Here is a 15,077-nt window from a genome sequence, read left to right as displayed (position 1 = left end):
AGCTTAAATGGTCTACCTTACCAAAAAATTCAACTAGATGTCTAGGTTTATTGTTTGATTGCAATTGTTGCCATTATTCATTGGGGGTTATTGTATTCAAAAATAATATCCAAGCATATGATGAATTCATCAATTATGAAAAACCAAAATGTTTTGTATAAATCTCCAACTGTCAAGTTGATGCCTATGTTTCGTTGTTCACTTACCTTCAAAAGAATGCTCACAAACACTGACATGGCCTCTTTGAATACCATCAATCATGATGCAAGTACTGACATGGCCTCTTTGAATACCATCAGGCTTAATCATGATACAAGTCTGCTCCACTTCTTCCTGAACACAAAATCCACAAATAAAACAAAAAAAAAAAAACATCAATCAATCCACAAGCCCGCAATCACCCAAATCAGTTGTGGGCCTGCAATGCAAAATCCTCTATACCCATTTGGAGAATTAAAAAAATTAAACCCTTTTTTTTACAGTCAATTTACCGCAACATTTCTAGTAGGGCAGCATTCATAAGAAGAAGAAAAAAGAAAAGGTGGGTGGCGAAAATTAGTCCATTATTTTTTGAAATCAAATTTCTGCAACCAAATGGGTAGGATTATCCGAGTTCTAATGTGCCTTAATTTGGTGAAAAAAAGAAGAAGATGAAATGGTGGTTGCGATGCGGTAGGCTGTTCTGGAAGAAATTCTACGGAGTGAAGAAGAAACACAAGGAGTTGCTCCTCCTATCGTAAGACCTTCCATCTCTCCAGAATTACCTGTAAGTCTACTTATGCAACATATGATATGTATTTACTATATGCAAATTATGATTCGTAGCTATAATTAGGATTTTATAGTAAGTTCTTTTAATTATTTCTCCCTCTCTCCTTCCCTCGCCTCTCTCTAATTAGGAAATTTCTTTATTCTCTCCCTCCCTCGCCTTTGTCCTCTCTCTCGCCTCTCTATGTCCTCTCCCCCTCTTTCTTTGCAATACAAATACATATGGTAACCGTCAATGTTACAAATAGTAATACAAACACACATGGTACAACATAAATACAAGCAACAGATGCACTTAAATACAAATACAATTTGTTACGAATTACAATAACGATATGATTGTATTTGAATACAAAATTTATTAGTTAATATATTTGATACAAATGATTTGCATCAACGAATTGAGTACAATAGTATGTATTCATTAATACAAATCAATCAATCAATACACAAAGCAATATATAAATACAATTTGTTACGATTTATAACAAGTTAACAACGATACAATTGTATTTGTTGATATTCATTGATACAAATTACATGTGGATAAAATTTTTATTCATTAATATACTTGATCCAATTGATCTTTGCAACAACGAATTGAACACAATAGTCTTTGATACAAATCAATTGTATTCGTGATACAATTATAAGTCATATATACAATTATCGATCAAATATACAAATCAATTGTATCTCTTCTCCTCTCTCTGTCAAATCCACTCGCTTCGCTCTCCTCCTTCTAGTGGCCAATTTTTTTTTATAGAAATCAATTGTATCTCTCTGGCCTCTCTCCCCTTTTCCCAATCTCACTCGCTTTTCTCTTTTTAATATGTAGCTCCAAATCGTAATTAGAAAAACATTAGCTAAGAAGCTTGATTATGTTTCTAGCATAGTTGTTTTTTGAAATTTCCTTGAAAAGAAATGACATGTGGGATAAGTTAATAATGGAGAGTTTATGAGAAGTTTTGACTAAATTTACATTTTGTTATATTTTTAAAAAATAAGTCTGTATTTGATATCAAAAAAGTTGTTTTATTAGAAGGCGCCAATAGTACACTTATTCAAGACGCACGAGAGAACATATTTGAAGGCGCCTATAGTTCACATAGGTGGATCCATATATGAGGTTGGGGGTGCCACGACATTCGAACACCTCCATTAAAATTTTGTATGTGTATGTATATATATATGTGTAGAAGAATTAGAATATATATTAATTTTGGCACCCAAAATAATAAAATGGCGAAGGATGCCAGTAGCAATTGGCGAGACGATCCACCCATTTAATAATGGTTCGAAATCGATTGCAGCATAATTGTTTCCGGCTTGATCTTTTACTTGATGGGAAGAGCTTCAACTCTTTTTTTTTTTTTTTTTCCTTTTCATCAATTATTCTTTACGTTTGTTCTTTATTAGTTTAAAGAAATAAATATCAAAAATACATCTAAACTATCTCATTTTTTTGAGTTTCATACCTAAACTATTAGAGAGTGTGATTTCATACCTAAACTATCACTTTTTAGTTTGAGAAACACACCTCAATGGTGTGTGTAATACGCTCTCTATTATTTGAAAAAACCTTGACACATGACATTCCACATAGATAAAATATTCCACCTTACAAAAATTAAATAATAAACTATTAGTATTAATGAAAAATTAAATATTAAAGTATTATTATCTCCAAAAACACTATTATTATTTTTAAAATAAATTCTTTTTCTTACCCCACTCCATCACCTCCCCCGGACAATCCCCGTCCTTTATTTTTGTTAATTTCTTTTATAAAATATTTTTAAAAAATTCATACTTCACCCCACCCCCCCCAAACCACCCACTCATTCCGAAAAAAATAAAAATTCTACCCCACCTTATCTAATCCTTTGCTCCTATTTTTTTTTAAAATATTTTTTTCGTTTTGTGTTAGATATGTACATATATTTTAAAGATTTTTTTTCTACTTGTGTACCAAATATAACCTAACATAAATAAAAAAACTTATTTAAAAAGTCTTGTGGCAAATAAAAAAGTACTTTCCTAAAAAGACATGTATATATCTAATACAAAACGAGAAAAAAAATTAAAACGGAGGGATAGGTGGAGTGGGGTAAAATAATTTTTTTTAAGAAAATAAAATAATATCTAAATTATCATTTGAAGGAGAGGGGGGGGGGGGGGGGGGGGGGGGGGGGGGGGGGGGGGGGGGGGGGGGGGGGGGGGGGGGGGGGGGGGGGGGGGGGGGGGGGGGGGGGGGGGGGGGGGGGGGGGGGGGGGGGGGGGGGGGGGGGGGGGGGGGGGGGGGGGGGGGGGGGGGGGGGGGGGGGGGGGGGGGGGGGGGGGGGGGGGGGGGGGGGGGGGGGGGGGGGGGGGGGGGTACGGTGAAGAGGAAATGATGGAGTGGGGTAAGAAAATTATTTTACATTTTATTTTAAAAAATATTATTTTTTTGGGATAATAATTCTTTAATCCTTAATTTTAACTAATATTAATAATTTATTTAATTTTGTCAAGGTGAATTGGTTTGTCTATGTGGAGTGTGATGTGATAATTTTTTTAAATAAAAGAGAGAGTGTAGTACACACACCATGAAGAGAGCGTAATAAAAGAGAGACGTGTGTTTCTTAAACTAATAAGTGATAGTTTAGGTATGAAATTCACTTTTAATAGTTTAGGTATGAAACTAAAAAAAATTGGGATAGTTTAGGCGTGTTTTTGACACTTATCTCTAATTTAAATTGATTTTTTTTTAATTTTTTAAATTTCATTTTCACTAAGTATTAATTTTTTGATACACGTGTTGTGTGCGTATTCTATAATAATTAGTAATAAAAAATTTAAATGTCAATAAGAATATATTTAAATAGTAAAAAAAATTTAAAAAGTATTTAAGTTTTAAAAATGATGGATATTATTATGTTAGAGTTTTTGAATTCAATGGTTATTTAGTCTTTCACAAGTGTTCACACTAACACTCTGTTTGGATCATTGTTACCCATTGTATTGTATTGTATCGCTAATATACCTACAATGTTTGTTTTGATTGTTACTTAAAATATATTGTATTGTATTGTTAAATTTCGTTGCTACGTAACAATGAAAATCCCTATTTTATGGAACAATCAATTCGGTGTGTTCCCATTGTTACTTAATTTCTTTTTTCAATTATATCTTTACATAATATTTCAAAATACTATTTTACCCTTTACCTTATATTATTTAATTCTAGTCAAACCTCCTACCCTAGAATAATTAAGGATATTTTAGTAAATTTCTAAATTACAATACAATACGATACAATCAAACCAAACAATTAAAATGTCATTAAACAATAACAAACAATACAGTCTAGCCAAACATTGTAGCTACCATACAATAGAGTACAATAGAGTACAATACAATACATTATGAAACAATGGATAACAATGATCCAAACAGAGTGTAAGTGAAAATGATTGAATTGAACCGACCGCAACCTTCGAAAATTGAGAATAGTGGATTCACCTCTATATCCTTCTTCATTTAAATACCAATACAAGGCTCAATTTGCATGGCATGAGACTCAAATATATGACCTAAGTCAGAAGTCCCTCAACCTTTAATTTGCCACTTTAACTAAGCTGCAGAAACTTAATTGACTAATTAATTAGGGATAATGCACAAGTACCTTTAGATCATGATCAAAATTTCAGAGACACACCTAAACTAAACTAAGGTTCTATTACCCTAACTCATTTTTTTTTTAATTTTCTTAACCTTTTTGACTTACGTGACATCCAAACACCTCCCACACGCCTCAATTACGTGGAATCACGAAGTGTGCCACTTAAGCTAAAAGGTGTATAAAATTACAAAAAGAATGAGTTTGAGGATAATAGAACCTTAGTTAGTTAAGGTGTGTCTCTGAAAATTCGATCATAATCTAGAGGAATACTTGCGCCTTGTCCCAATTAATTATATTATGTCTCAACAATTTCTTTAATCTCAAATGGTTTTTTTCTATCTATTAAGAAAGTAATCTTCTCTATTTTTGAAATGTGAATAATAAACCTTGATTATTTTTCTCTTCACCATAAATAAGTTCACATTACTTAGTTAATTCATATTTGGAATGGAGTAACCTAACAAAGCAACTCAATTTTTTTCTTTTTGGTAAACAATAAGTGGAAGCAGTTACACATGAGACAACTAGTATTTGGATGATATTCCACTTGTATAGTGGAAGCAGTTACACATGAGACAACTAGTACTTTGGATGACATTTCTCTCTATCACTTTTTTCCTCTCAAGGACAAGAAAATGGTATCACCAAAAAAATGTTTTGGCTCTTGACCGTCCACAGAAAAATAATTAAACAAAACAAAGAACCAAAGACCCAAACTATTCGTCTCTATCACTTTTTTTCCTCTAAAGGACAAGAAAATGGTATCGCCAAAAAAACGTTCTTGCTCTTGACCGTCCACAAAAAAGAAACTAAACAAAACAAAGAACCAAGCTCAAACTATTCTTCTCTATCACTTTTTTCCTCTAATGGACAAGAAAATAGTATAGCCAAAAAAATGTTCTGGGCGGTCACCCACAGGAAAGAAACTAAACAAAACAAAGAACCAAAAACCCAAACTATTCCTCTCTATCACTTTTTTCCTTTGGACAAGAAAATGGTATTGCGAAAAAAACGTTCTGGCTCTTGACTGCCCACAGAAAAGAAGAGGTCATCATCATCGTTCGATGATAAACCTCCTTCTTAGGAGTCCAAAGGCTTACACATATTTATTTAGTGAATATTTGAGTCTGATTTGAATTTTAAAAAATAGAGAGTCATTTGCTATACTGGATAGTTTCAATTAAGGATGAAGAAACTAATAGTTGTAAATCAAATTCTTGTTATGCAGGGAAATTGCATTTTAATTATCTAGAGTCGATAAATTTAGGATAAAGCAATATTTAGATAAAATATTAAGGTATCAAACGCCTAAATATAGTAATTTATACTTTATTTACTAGGGGCACTAGCAAAATCTATTAATTCAGAAATCTTTTAATTTGCTTGAACTAAGCTTCAGGAACTTAATTGACTAATTAATTATATTATTTCTAAACAACTTCTTTAATCTCAAGGGATTCTTTTCTATCTATGAAGAAATGATTCTACTCCATTTTCGAAATATGAATAATAGACCTTCATTAGTTTATCTGAATGGAGTAACCACACAAAGAAACTCAACTCAATTAGTGTTTTATTTCTTTTTTCTTTCAAAAAAAGTAGATGGAAGCAGTTACACATGAGACAACTAGTAATTGGATGATATTCCACGTGTACCGTGTATTCTTAGCATTTTTTTCTGTTCTATGGACTACTTATACAACTATTTGGATTAGGTTGTGTTGTTTTAAACCAGTTTTTCCGGTACAATATTAGGAAAAATGTATTAACAATTGCTGACACATTTATTCAATTATACTTTGATCGTCAATCCACACATAAAAGTTTCAAAATTTTGAAAATACAATTTATATATTTAAAAATTACGCAAAAGTACTATAAATTACAATAATTAATAACTTAAATCTTTAAGAAACATATAAGGAAATTCTACTCAAAAAAACTTTGTTTGACTTTTAAAATTTCAAATGTGCTACTCTTTAAAATGAACGTTTTTTTACAATAACCAGATTAAAAGCTTGTTTGAAATGATTTACTTTTTGACTTATTTTTTATCATTTTAATTTAAAATCAAGTACTTATAAATAATTTTTTTTTAATTTACCTAAATACTTTAAATAATTTTTTCTTAAAAAATAAAACTCCATAAAATGGATTAATTTTTCTAGAAAGTCCTAATTTGTTTTTTTTTTCCAACTTTATTTCCCTCACAACTATCAGCCCCTACCTGTCTACTACCCCTTTCAAAAAACCAATAAATACTGCTAACCAAAACTTAGCAAAACCAAACACCCAAGCTATTCTTCTCTCACTCTTTTCCTCTCTAAGAGAAAAAAATGGTATCGCCAAAAAAATGTACTGGGTTTAGACCGCCCACCAGAAAAAAAAGGAAAAAGAAGTCATCATCATCGTCCGATGATAAACCTCTTTCGCGATGTCTAAAGGTTCACACAGATTAGTTTTTTATTTTATTTTTTCTTAGTGTTTGCTGAGTCAGTTGATTTTTGTTTTTTTTTTTTTCTTGTGGATTGATATCAAATAATTTTTTTAGGTAAATGATAACAATGTGGGTTCATCTGGAAAATCGGTGCCGATCTTTGAGCAACCGAATGAGTTATGCTCGACTGATCAATCGAAACTCTGTGGCAACTGCTCGGCTGATGAAAAAGTTGACGACGTAGCTGTTAGAAAAGCTGTCACAGAAGGCAAGCGTTTTTTTTCATTACTAGCTCAATCCATTTTAACGTATCCCGTTCCCGTATATAAGTGTCTCTTTGGATTTTGATTGTATTTTAGTGCCTTTTGATTGATTTTTGTGACTTAAAACATAAAATTAAGTGTTTATGATTTTAAATTTTTTCAAATATTTTTAAACAATATTTTAACTTAAAAGTACTTAAAATGATCCAAATTCAAACATGCTCTAACTTATAAGCCAAAACATCATAAGTAAAATTTATAAGGATTTTTGACTTGTTTTTATCATTTTAGTTTAAAATGAAGTGCTTATAACTATTTTTTGAATTTATTCAAACACTTCAAAAGTTCTTAAAATCTATTTTCAATATGTTTTTAAGTCTATTTTTAATATAATAGGAAAAAATTAGGAAATAAGTGATAAATTAGAGTGAAATAAGAAAAAAATGTAGAGAATACGTGTAGTTTATTTATCTTTTTTCATTTTCTTGAGGAGTTCACTGTTTCTCTATCTTTGATGATATTGAATGCACGTGTCATCCAGGTGCTGAAACGAAGAAGCCTTGGTGCCAACTTTTATCTGAGTTTCCGCAGGTTTTCTATTAGTTGTATTTATTTTTTAAAACTATTTCTTTTTGTTTCTGTCCGGGTGTCCGTTTTTGGATTAGATCCTTATTAATTCAGATTCGCACTGTTTAGGGCCCTATTAAGCGGAAAGTATATCAAAGATTTTTTCATACTCAAGACTCAAACACAAACTCGAGATCTCTGGTTAAAACAGAAACAATGTCATCCACTGCAACACTGGTCTTTATCTATTTTTGCTGTAGAATTTTTTTGATATAATGTGAATACACTGCAGAACTTTTGTTTGATATCTAATAGAATGTGAATACATTGCAGAATCCAACAGTGGAGATTTCTGGGCAACATTTCATGGCTGGTGCGGGCAAAGACCTTCCCGAACATGCAATGATTTGTGTGATAAATCGTGAAGAGGTAGTGCTCTAATTTGGATTAACTTGACTTTCCTCACTATTTAATGTTGCTTTAACGATTTGGAAAACCACCCGAGAATCGAGTTTGGTGTAATTACATTGTTTGACATGTTTGTTTAATAGGAGGAAGTCAAATTGGGTGTAATTACACAGTTTGATGTGTTTGTTTGATAGTAGGAAATTGAGTGTAATTGGAAGGGATAATTACGTAATTTCAAGGTCACTTTTTAACTTTTTTATTTAATTTTAATTTCTTTTTTATTTCTATTTTTAATTTTTTTAGATTGTTTTTAAATTTTTAAAAATATATATTTTCATTTTATATTATTTATCTTTCATTTCCAAACATTTACTTCTTGGGATTTAATGTAATTGTTGTATTTTTTTCTTTTCATTTTCCTCATTTAACATAATTACATTATTATTCTAAGTTTTTAATTAAAGTAGAATTTTATATTGCATAATTGCGTTATTATCTCATAATTTTTGTATGTTACATTTTCGATTCCAATTTATTTGCTCTAGTAGTATTGACTTGTTATCTCATATTGCATGCCATTCATCTTTTAGTTAGAATTAATAGATTTTCCTTTTGTTGAACATTTGAATAATTTTATTGCATTATATTTATAATATTAATTTTTTGTCAACTATATATGGAGTCCATGATGTTCTTATAAAATGTGTACTTTTAGCTTTTATAATTAATTAAATTAAACAATTATTGATTATGGAAATATATGTCAATTATTTTTTACAATATTAGTTATAGATATATGTTTATTAATTAATATATTTTCTAGAAATATTATACCTTAAACACCTAATTTAATATCATTTATAAAGACATGTTTGTTTAATATTATTTTTTATTTTAAAAATTTAATCTGTGCAACCAAATAGTATACTTGTAATTACATTGACAAACAAACATGTTGTAATTAGTAGGGTGTATAATTACTACCTGGTGATAACACCATTTCTAACTATTATGTGGCTTTCCAAATAGACCCTAAAGTCTCTCTGCCATAATTCATAGACATCACCATCTACTAGTGAATATTTTAGTTTGAAGATTCTTTTGGACAATGTATTGTTTCCAATTAATCAGCACAGATCTTTTCTTGGTCCGATATATCTGTAGGATCCTCAAAATTTCTCTTTGGGCATTGAAATATTCCCTGGAACCTCTTCAGGCATTATGAGCAAACTACCTTTTGGCGCTCTTCCTTAGAGGTTACCATAGCAATTTGAATATGAACATGTAGCACATGGAAGGACCACATTAGTTGGCATTTGTTTGATTGTTTGACATTGTATATACAGTATGATTAATCATTGTTTGTGGAAATGATCAGTACCAAAACTCGGTGGCTTTGATTGAGAGGAAAGGAAGCAGAGAACCCGTGCGGTTCAATGGAAATGCCCTTGGGTGGAATACTAGTGGCCTTCTCAATTGGGAAAATATGCTTATGTATCCTTCCCATATGGCGTTGGCTTAGGTGGTCTCTGTAAAGATTCTCATGGATACTACTGCAAAGGTACTTTTGGAATGTCATTTAACTATTTTCCTTTATTAAGTTAAATACATTCTTAAGTACGCAGTCTTAGTTTTACTTTCAATTCCTGTTATTATTTCTTCCTCTCAGTCAGTGACCTGTGCTTAGACGCCCCGGCTGTGGATGCTCCGGACAAATTACTTGCGAACACATTGTTTGAGGTGTGAATTCTATCTATGAATATGAACAGTGCTATGTGGAATTTCTGTTCCTTCCTTGTTTGGGTTAAACTTTTCTCTTTACATTTCATTCTACTTTTTCAGGTTGTTTTCAATGAGAGCCGAAAGTCGCCATTCATTTTGTTCGTGAAAGATGCTGACAAAGTAATGGCAGGAAACTCAGAATTATATTCAACATTTAAAAGTCGGCTTGAGAAGCTTCCTGATAATGTAATTACTATTGGTTCACACGCTCATACAGATAATCATAAGGAGAAGGTACTATTTGAGATCATATTGCCCACGAATAGATGCATGCGATTATATCTTTTCCTGTTTTATAATGTGTATACAGTGTATTAAGAGGCATGTTATGAAAATTTATTATGGATTAAATTTCTTGGCTATAGTAGTTATTGGTGCCAAAACATTGTTAGACTGAGGCTTGATCAAGAGAATGAGAGGTGACTCCTAGTACAACAAAAAGTTTAAAAGATCATCTTCGAAGCACAAAAGAGATATTAGTCTTGCTATATATATAAATTCATGTGCGCAGATGCGGCATACACACACAGCACACTCTCTTTCTTTTGTATATACATATAGTTTCATTCATAAGCATGGCCACAATGGCCGTATACAAGAGATCTACCTAAAAGTAGAGAATTTACAAAACAATATGATTCTCCCATCCAATCATATATACAACAAGAAACTTTTTGAGTGCACCAAAAGAAAGTAAGAGAACAAACCCTACTACACCTTCAAAAGCTCTCTTCTTTCTCTCGATCTCTCCAAACGACCCACATTAGCGCTAGTGGAATCATATTCCAATCCCTTCGTCTTCTCCTTCTCATGCCCTTCCAATTGAACATCAACTCTCTTATAGTGTTTGACATTGTCTAAGAAGTGCCAAACCATCCAAACATATCCCATCATAACATCATAGTCAATCACAAATCCTACTTTTTGGAAAATTTAGGATTTGAAATCATGATCTCAAATCGCATGTCAAAGACATCCCAAGTTGCATGTCCAAACGCGTACTAAATTTCTAATGTTGAATTGAAGTCAAACTCGGTATTAACGACAGTAGAAAGGAAAAAAACTGCGAAAATAATTTATGAAATCAAACATTTGTGCAACATTCTTTCATAATCATAAATGAGGTCTCTTTTTCGACAATCCTTCCCTCATTAGTTAAGTTTTGTGGTTGAGTTAGGCCTAAGATGATGTAACATGGTATCAAAGTCGGGCATATTCCAATCATTATTTATCAATGTTAGGTCCCCATTTATATTGTCCATGCTCGAGATGCACAGTCATGGGGGCTGGGAGTGGAGTCCTACATCTTTTATATATATATAATACTCACTCTGTTTCAATTTGTTTGTCTGGTTTTGTTTTGATACGGAGTTTAAGGAAGTAAAAAAAAAACTTTTGAATTAAAGATATGTAGAATTTAACAAAATGCCTTTAATCTTGTATTCTTAAACATGCATGTGAAAAGTAAGAATTAAAAAGTTGTCAAAAAGGAAAAGATGCATTATCTTGAAACGGACTAAAAAGGAAAATGAGATGAATAAATTGAAAGGAGGCATAATAATTTTTCTATAAATAGATTCAAGTACTATGTTTCTTAAAATGCCCAAATGCAACAAAAGATAGGGAAAAGATCATGTAACTGTGATTTATATGGTAAATAATTAGTACTCTATCTTGAATACCATATTGAATGATCAAATAATATTTGATTGTTCTGGTTGCTTATGGTAATTGTGCCCATAATAGTTAACCCAACCATATAAATATGGACCGACAATACGTAGCAAGCAAAAAGAGTATTTGGTTAATCATTTTCGAATAATCAAGCAAAAAGAGTATTTGGTTATGGAACCCACCGGGGTGGACCAAGGGTTTGGGCTTGGAACTTCCATGTTGGAGTTCTCAAGTTCGAAATCCCTTGCTAGTGAAAGCAAGAAGTTTTCCTTCTGGGTCGAGCTCGTCGCACTAGGCTTGCCTAGTGCGGGTATTCTTTTTGGCTTTTGACAGGTTAAATAGGACATGACATACTTTCAGCTAACTAAGCATATGGACTTAGATAACAGGTTATGGAGGACTCGAATTAGGATAAAAGGTTAGTTAGGTAGTTGAATGTTGTTTCACCTAATTCTTCCAAACCTGTAATCATAATACTACTTTGTAATTTCTTATTACTTGATTTTCTGTTACTATTTGATGTTTCCTATACTTCGATTATCGTCTTATTTGGTTGTAGTTATAGTTACATTTTAAGAATCTACAAGTTCTTGCTTGCTTTTTCTTTCTTCTATATATGTTGTAGTGGTAGTAGTAGCAGTGATCTATTTGGGTTTGTTTTGGCAGCATCATATTCCTGCTAATTTGGCTATGGATGGAAGAATTATCAATTTGGGATTGTGGAAAACTGAAGCTACTTTTTATTTTAATAGATTTACATAGCCTCTTGATCTTTGATTTGTGTGCTTAGTTAACAGTATTATGAGATTATCTTATGAATTTTTATTTTCCTGTGTGTTTTAAAGGTCAAGAAAATTATAGCAGGTTATTTGGCTGGTTGTAGAGTTCAAACAGGTATTTTCATCACAATTAACTTACTTAGTTGCTTTATTTGGTTAACTTTCTGAACATAAGGTAGAAAACAAAGACTTGCTACCATGAAATTTGATTTAAATTCCTGGCTTCTAAAGGCCATGTGCAAGAACTTTCCAATGCCATATGTAGATTATATTTTCTACTACATTACGGAAGCCTTGGCATAACATGTAAAGTTATTGCTATGTGATTAGAAGGTCAAAAGTTTGAGCCGTAGAAACAGGATAAAGTTGCATACAATAGACTCTTATGGTCCAACCCTTCCCTGTACAAGCTGCCCTTCCACTGCATTATTGTTCTCTCTATGATATTTGCTTTTTCTTTGTTATTTTTGAATGACACTTAGTTAAATCTACAGGAAAATGCTGCTGGTGATCTCTTCTCTTTTCATTCAATATTTTGGACACGAAGGCTTATCATCTAAGCAGAGAAATAAATACACAGGAAGAAAGACACAAAGGAAGATGGGAGTTAACACTTAACACAGAGCTCTTTTCTCTCAAATAGCCTAATCTCACTTTTACGTGCGTGTATTTTTCATTAGTTGTATACTAAAATTCTTTCAATATAGCTTCATTTTCCTCCATCTTTGCTCCTTTACATTCATTTCATGTATCTATAATCATTACATCAGCTATTATCGTTGGGCCCGTGCTGGCATGGGCATCACCTATCTAGTATATATAATAAATGTTGAACTCCATCAGTAAAAATCTTGATTCCATCAATATGATTTGATAGTTAAATCACAAATTCATGAGTTAATTCTGCTATTTACGTGGAGAAGGGCAGAGTAGCAAATCCATCATTCTCTAGCTTTGTCTATAGTTGGCCTAAAAGATAAGTTTTGGATGAATTTCTCAGTATCATTAAAAGAACAGATAATTAATTAGGAATCATGGCATTTAACTTATACTAATTGTAGAGTGATGGATAAGGTTCGAATGGCGTTTTAGTGGTAAGTCTAAACATTGAAAATGGTGGTTCAGATATTTCTTGCATTCATTCACAGTTAAAAATAACCGATTTGATTTTGCAATTTTTTACAAAATTATTTTTTACTTTATCTTTCATTTTTTTACTATAAAAAATATTTAAAAGATCATTTCTTCTGTCGATAAATAATCATTTATTTGTTTAAGCTGAGAGTGTTTTGGAAATAAACTCTTCGACACTTTTTGAACCTCATTTTACCAACATAGATTGTGGTACATTGGTGGGATTGTTTTACCCTGAACTAAGGATTTTTTTGTCCGAACTCTGGATATAGAGAAAATCTTGTTAGGAGCGCCATGAGTTCTAGATATGGACAAAATCTTGTTGGAAGTGTCACCTACAAATGAACCTACTATGCATTTATCGAATTTAGTCGAAACTTCAATATGGAGATTCAAAAATATATTTTTTTTAAAAAATGATTGTATATTGAACTTTCCTTTCTCTTTCTCTATTAAGAAAAAATGGAAAAGGACCTAAAGTACCCTCAAACTATTAGAAATGGTCTAAAATTACCCTCCTTCCACCTATTAGCCCTCAAATACCCCTCACATCTACCTTTGGGCTCCATATTGCCCTTATTTTAACAGTCCTCAATTTAAATTTAATTACTAAATTCATTAATGACGTGTCAATCATCTATTGGTCACCCTATAATTAACCTAAACTAATTTAAAAATACTCCACCCATTCAAGTCAATCAACCTGCCCAAATCAAATATAAACCCGCCCCGAAGACCAACTCAAATGAAGAATTTCAGACCCATTTGGAGATCATCAACATCACATTTCTCTAAGACTTCATCAAAACATCAAGCATCAGTTCTCTCCATACCAAGACACATTTTTATTTTTCAGCAAGTGACTCAAGAATTCTTCAACTGATATTGAAGACATGCTGAATAAATGTACGATGCATTTTGAGTAAAAAAAATTTGACTTATTGACTATATTAGTATCCGTAAATTTGCAAGAAATTGATGGAAGAAACATAATTTTCTCATAAGAAATTGAATTTTAGATATGTCGTTTTTGGAATAAAATATAAATAAGTTGTTTGAATAATCGACAGATATGGTAAACTCGAGAACTTTGATTCACAACCGAAAAGTCACAAAATTCCATGATAAAAATCTCATCTTTGTGGACTTTATGCATTCCTATTTCATACTTAAAAGTTGGTCAAGTACACAATCTGAAAATTCTGAGCTATAATTAAAAGCAATAAGAAATCAAAAAAACCAACTGAAATTTTTTTTCCTCAGTGAGCAAAAAGCACAGAGAATTACAATATTCAAAGTATGAAATTACAAACAAGAAAAAAGAAGAAGACGAAACTAGGGTTTTGGAGAATAGAAAATAGAAAGAGATGAAATGATAAAGCAAAAGAAATAAAGAATGGAACCAATAGTTGAATTTTCGCCGAAGAAAAAGGCAGTGATAACACAGTCAGCCGCACTTGGAGAAAGATATGGAAAAGGCGTAAGTTAGCAGTTAATTTGGGGATGATGAGTCAAATAGATTGGGGCGGGTCGATTTGATTTGGGAATTAGTGGATTCTTAAATTAGTTTAGGTTAATTATAGAATGACCAATAGATGATT

At 31.9% G+C, this 15,077-nt stretch overlaps 1 pseudogene; it reads left to right on the top strand.

The window, feature by feature from the left end:
- Positions 1–6,742: 6,742 nt before the first annotated feature.
- On the top strand, positions 6,743–10,269 carry LOC125874264 (uncharacterized; annotated as a pseudogene).
- The last annotated feature ends 4,808 nt before the right edge of the window (positions 10,270–15,077 follow it).

Source organism: Solanum stenotomum, chromosome 8 (assembly GCF_019186545.1).
Source record: "Solanum stenotomum isolate F172 chromosome 8, ASM1918654v1, whole genome shotgun sequence".
NCBI classification, from domain to species: Eukaryota; Viridiplantae; Streptophyta; class Magnoliopsida; order Solanales; family Solanaceae; genus Solanum; species Solanum stenotomum.
Note: the sequence above shows the minus strand (reverse complement) of the source record. Positions and strands in the feature narration are given on the sequence as shown.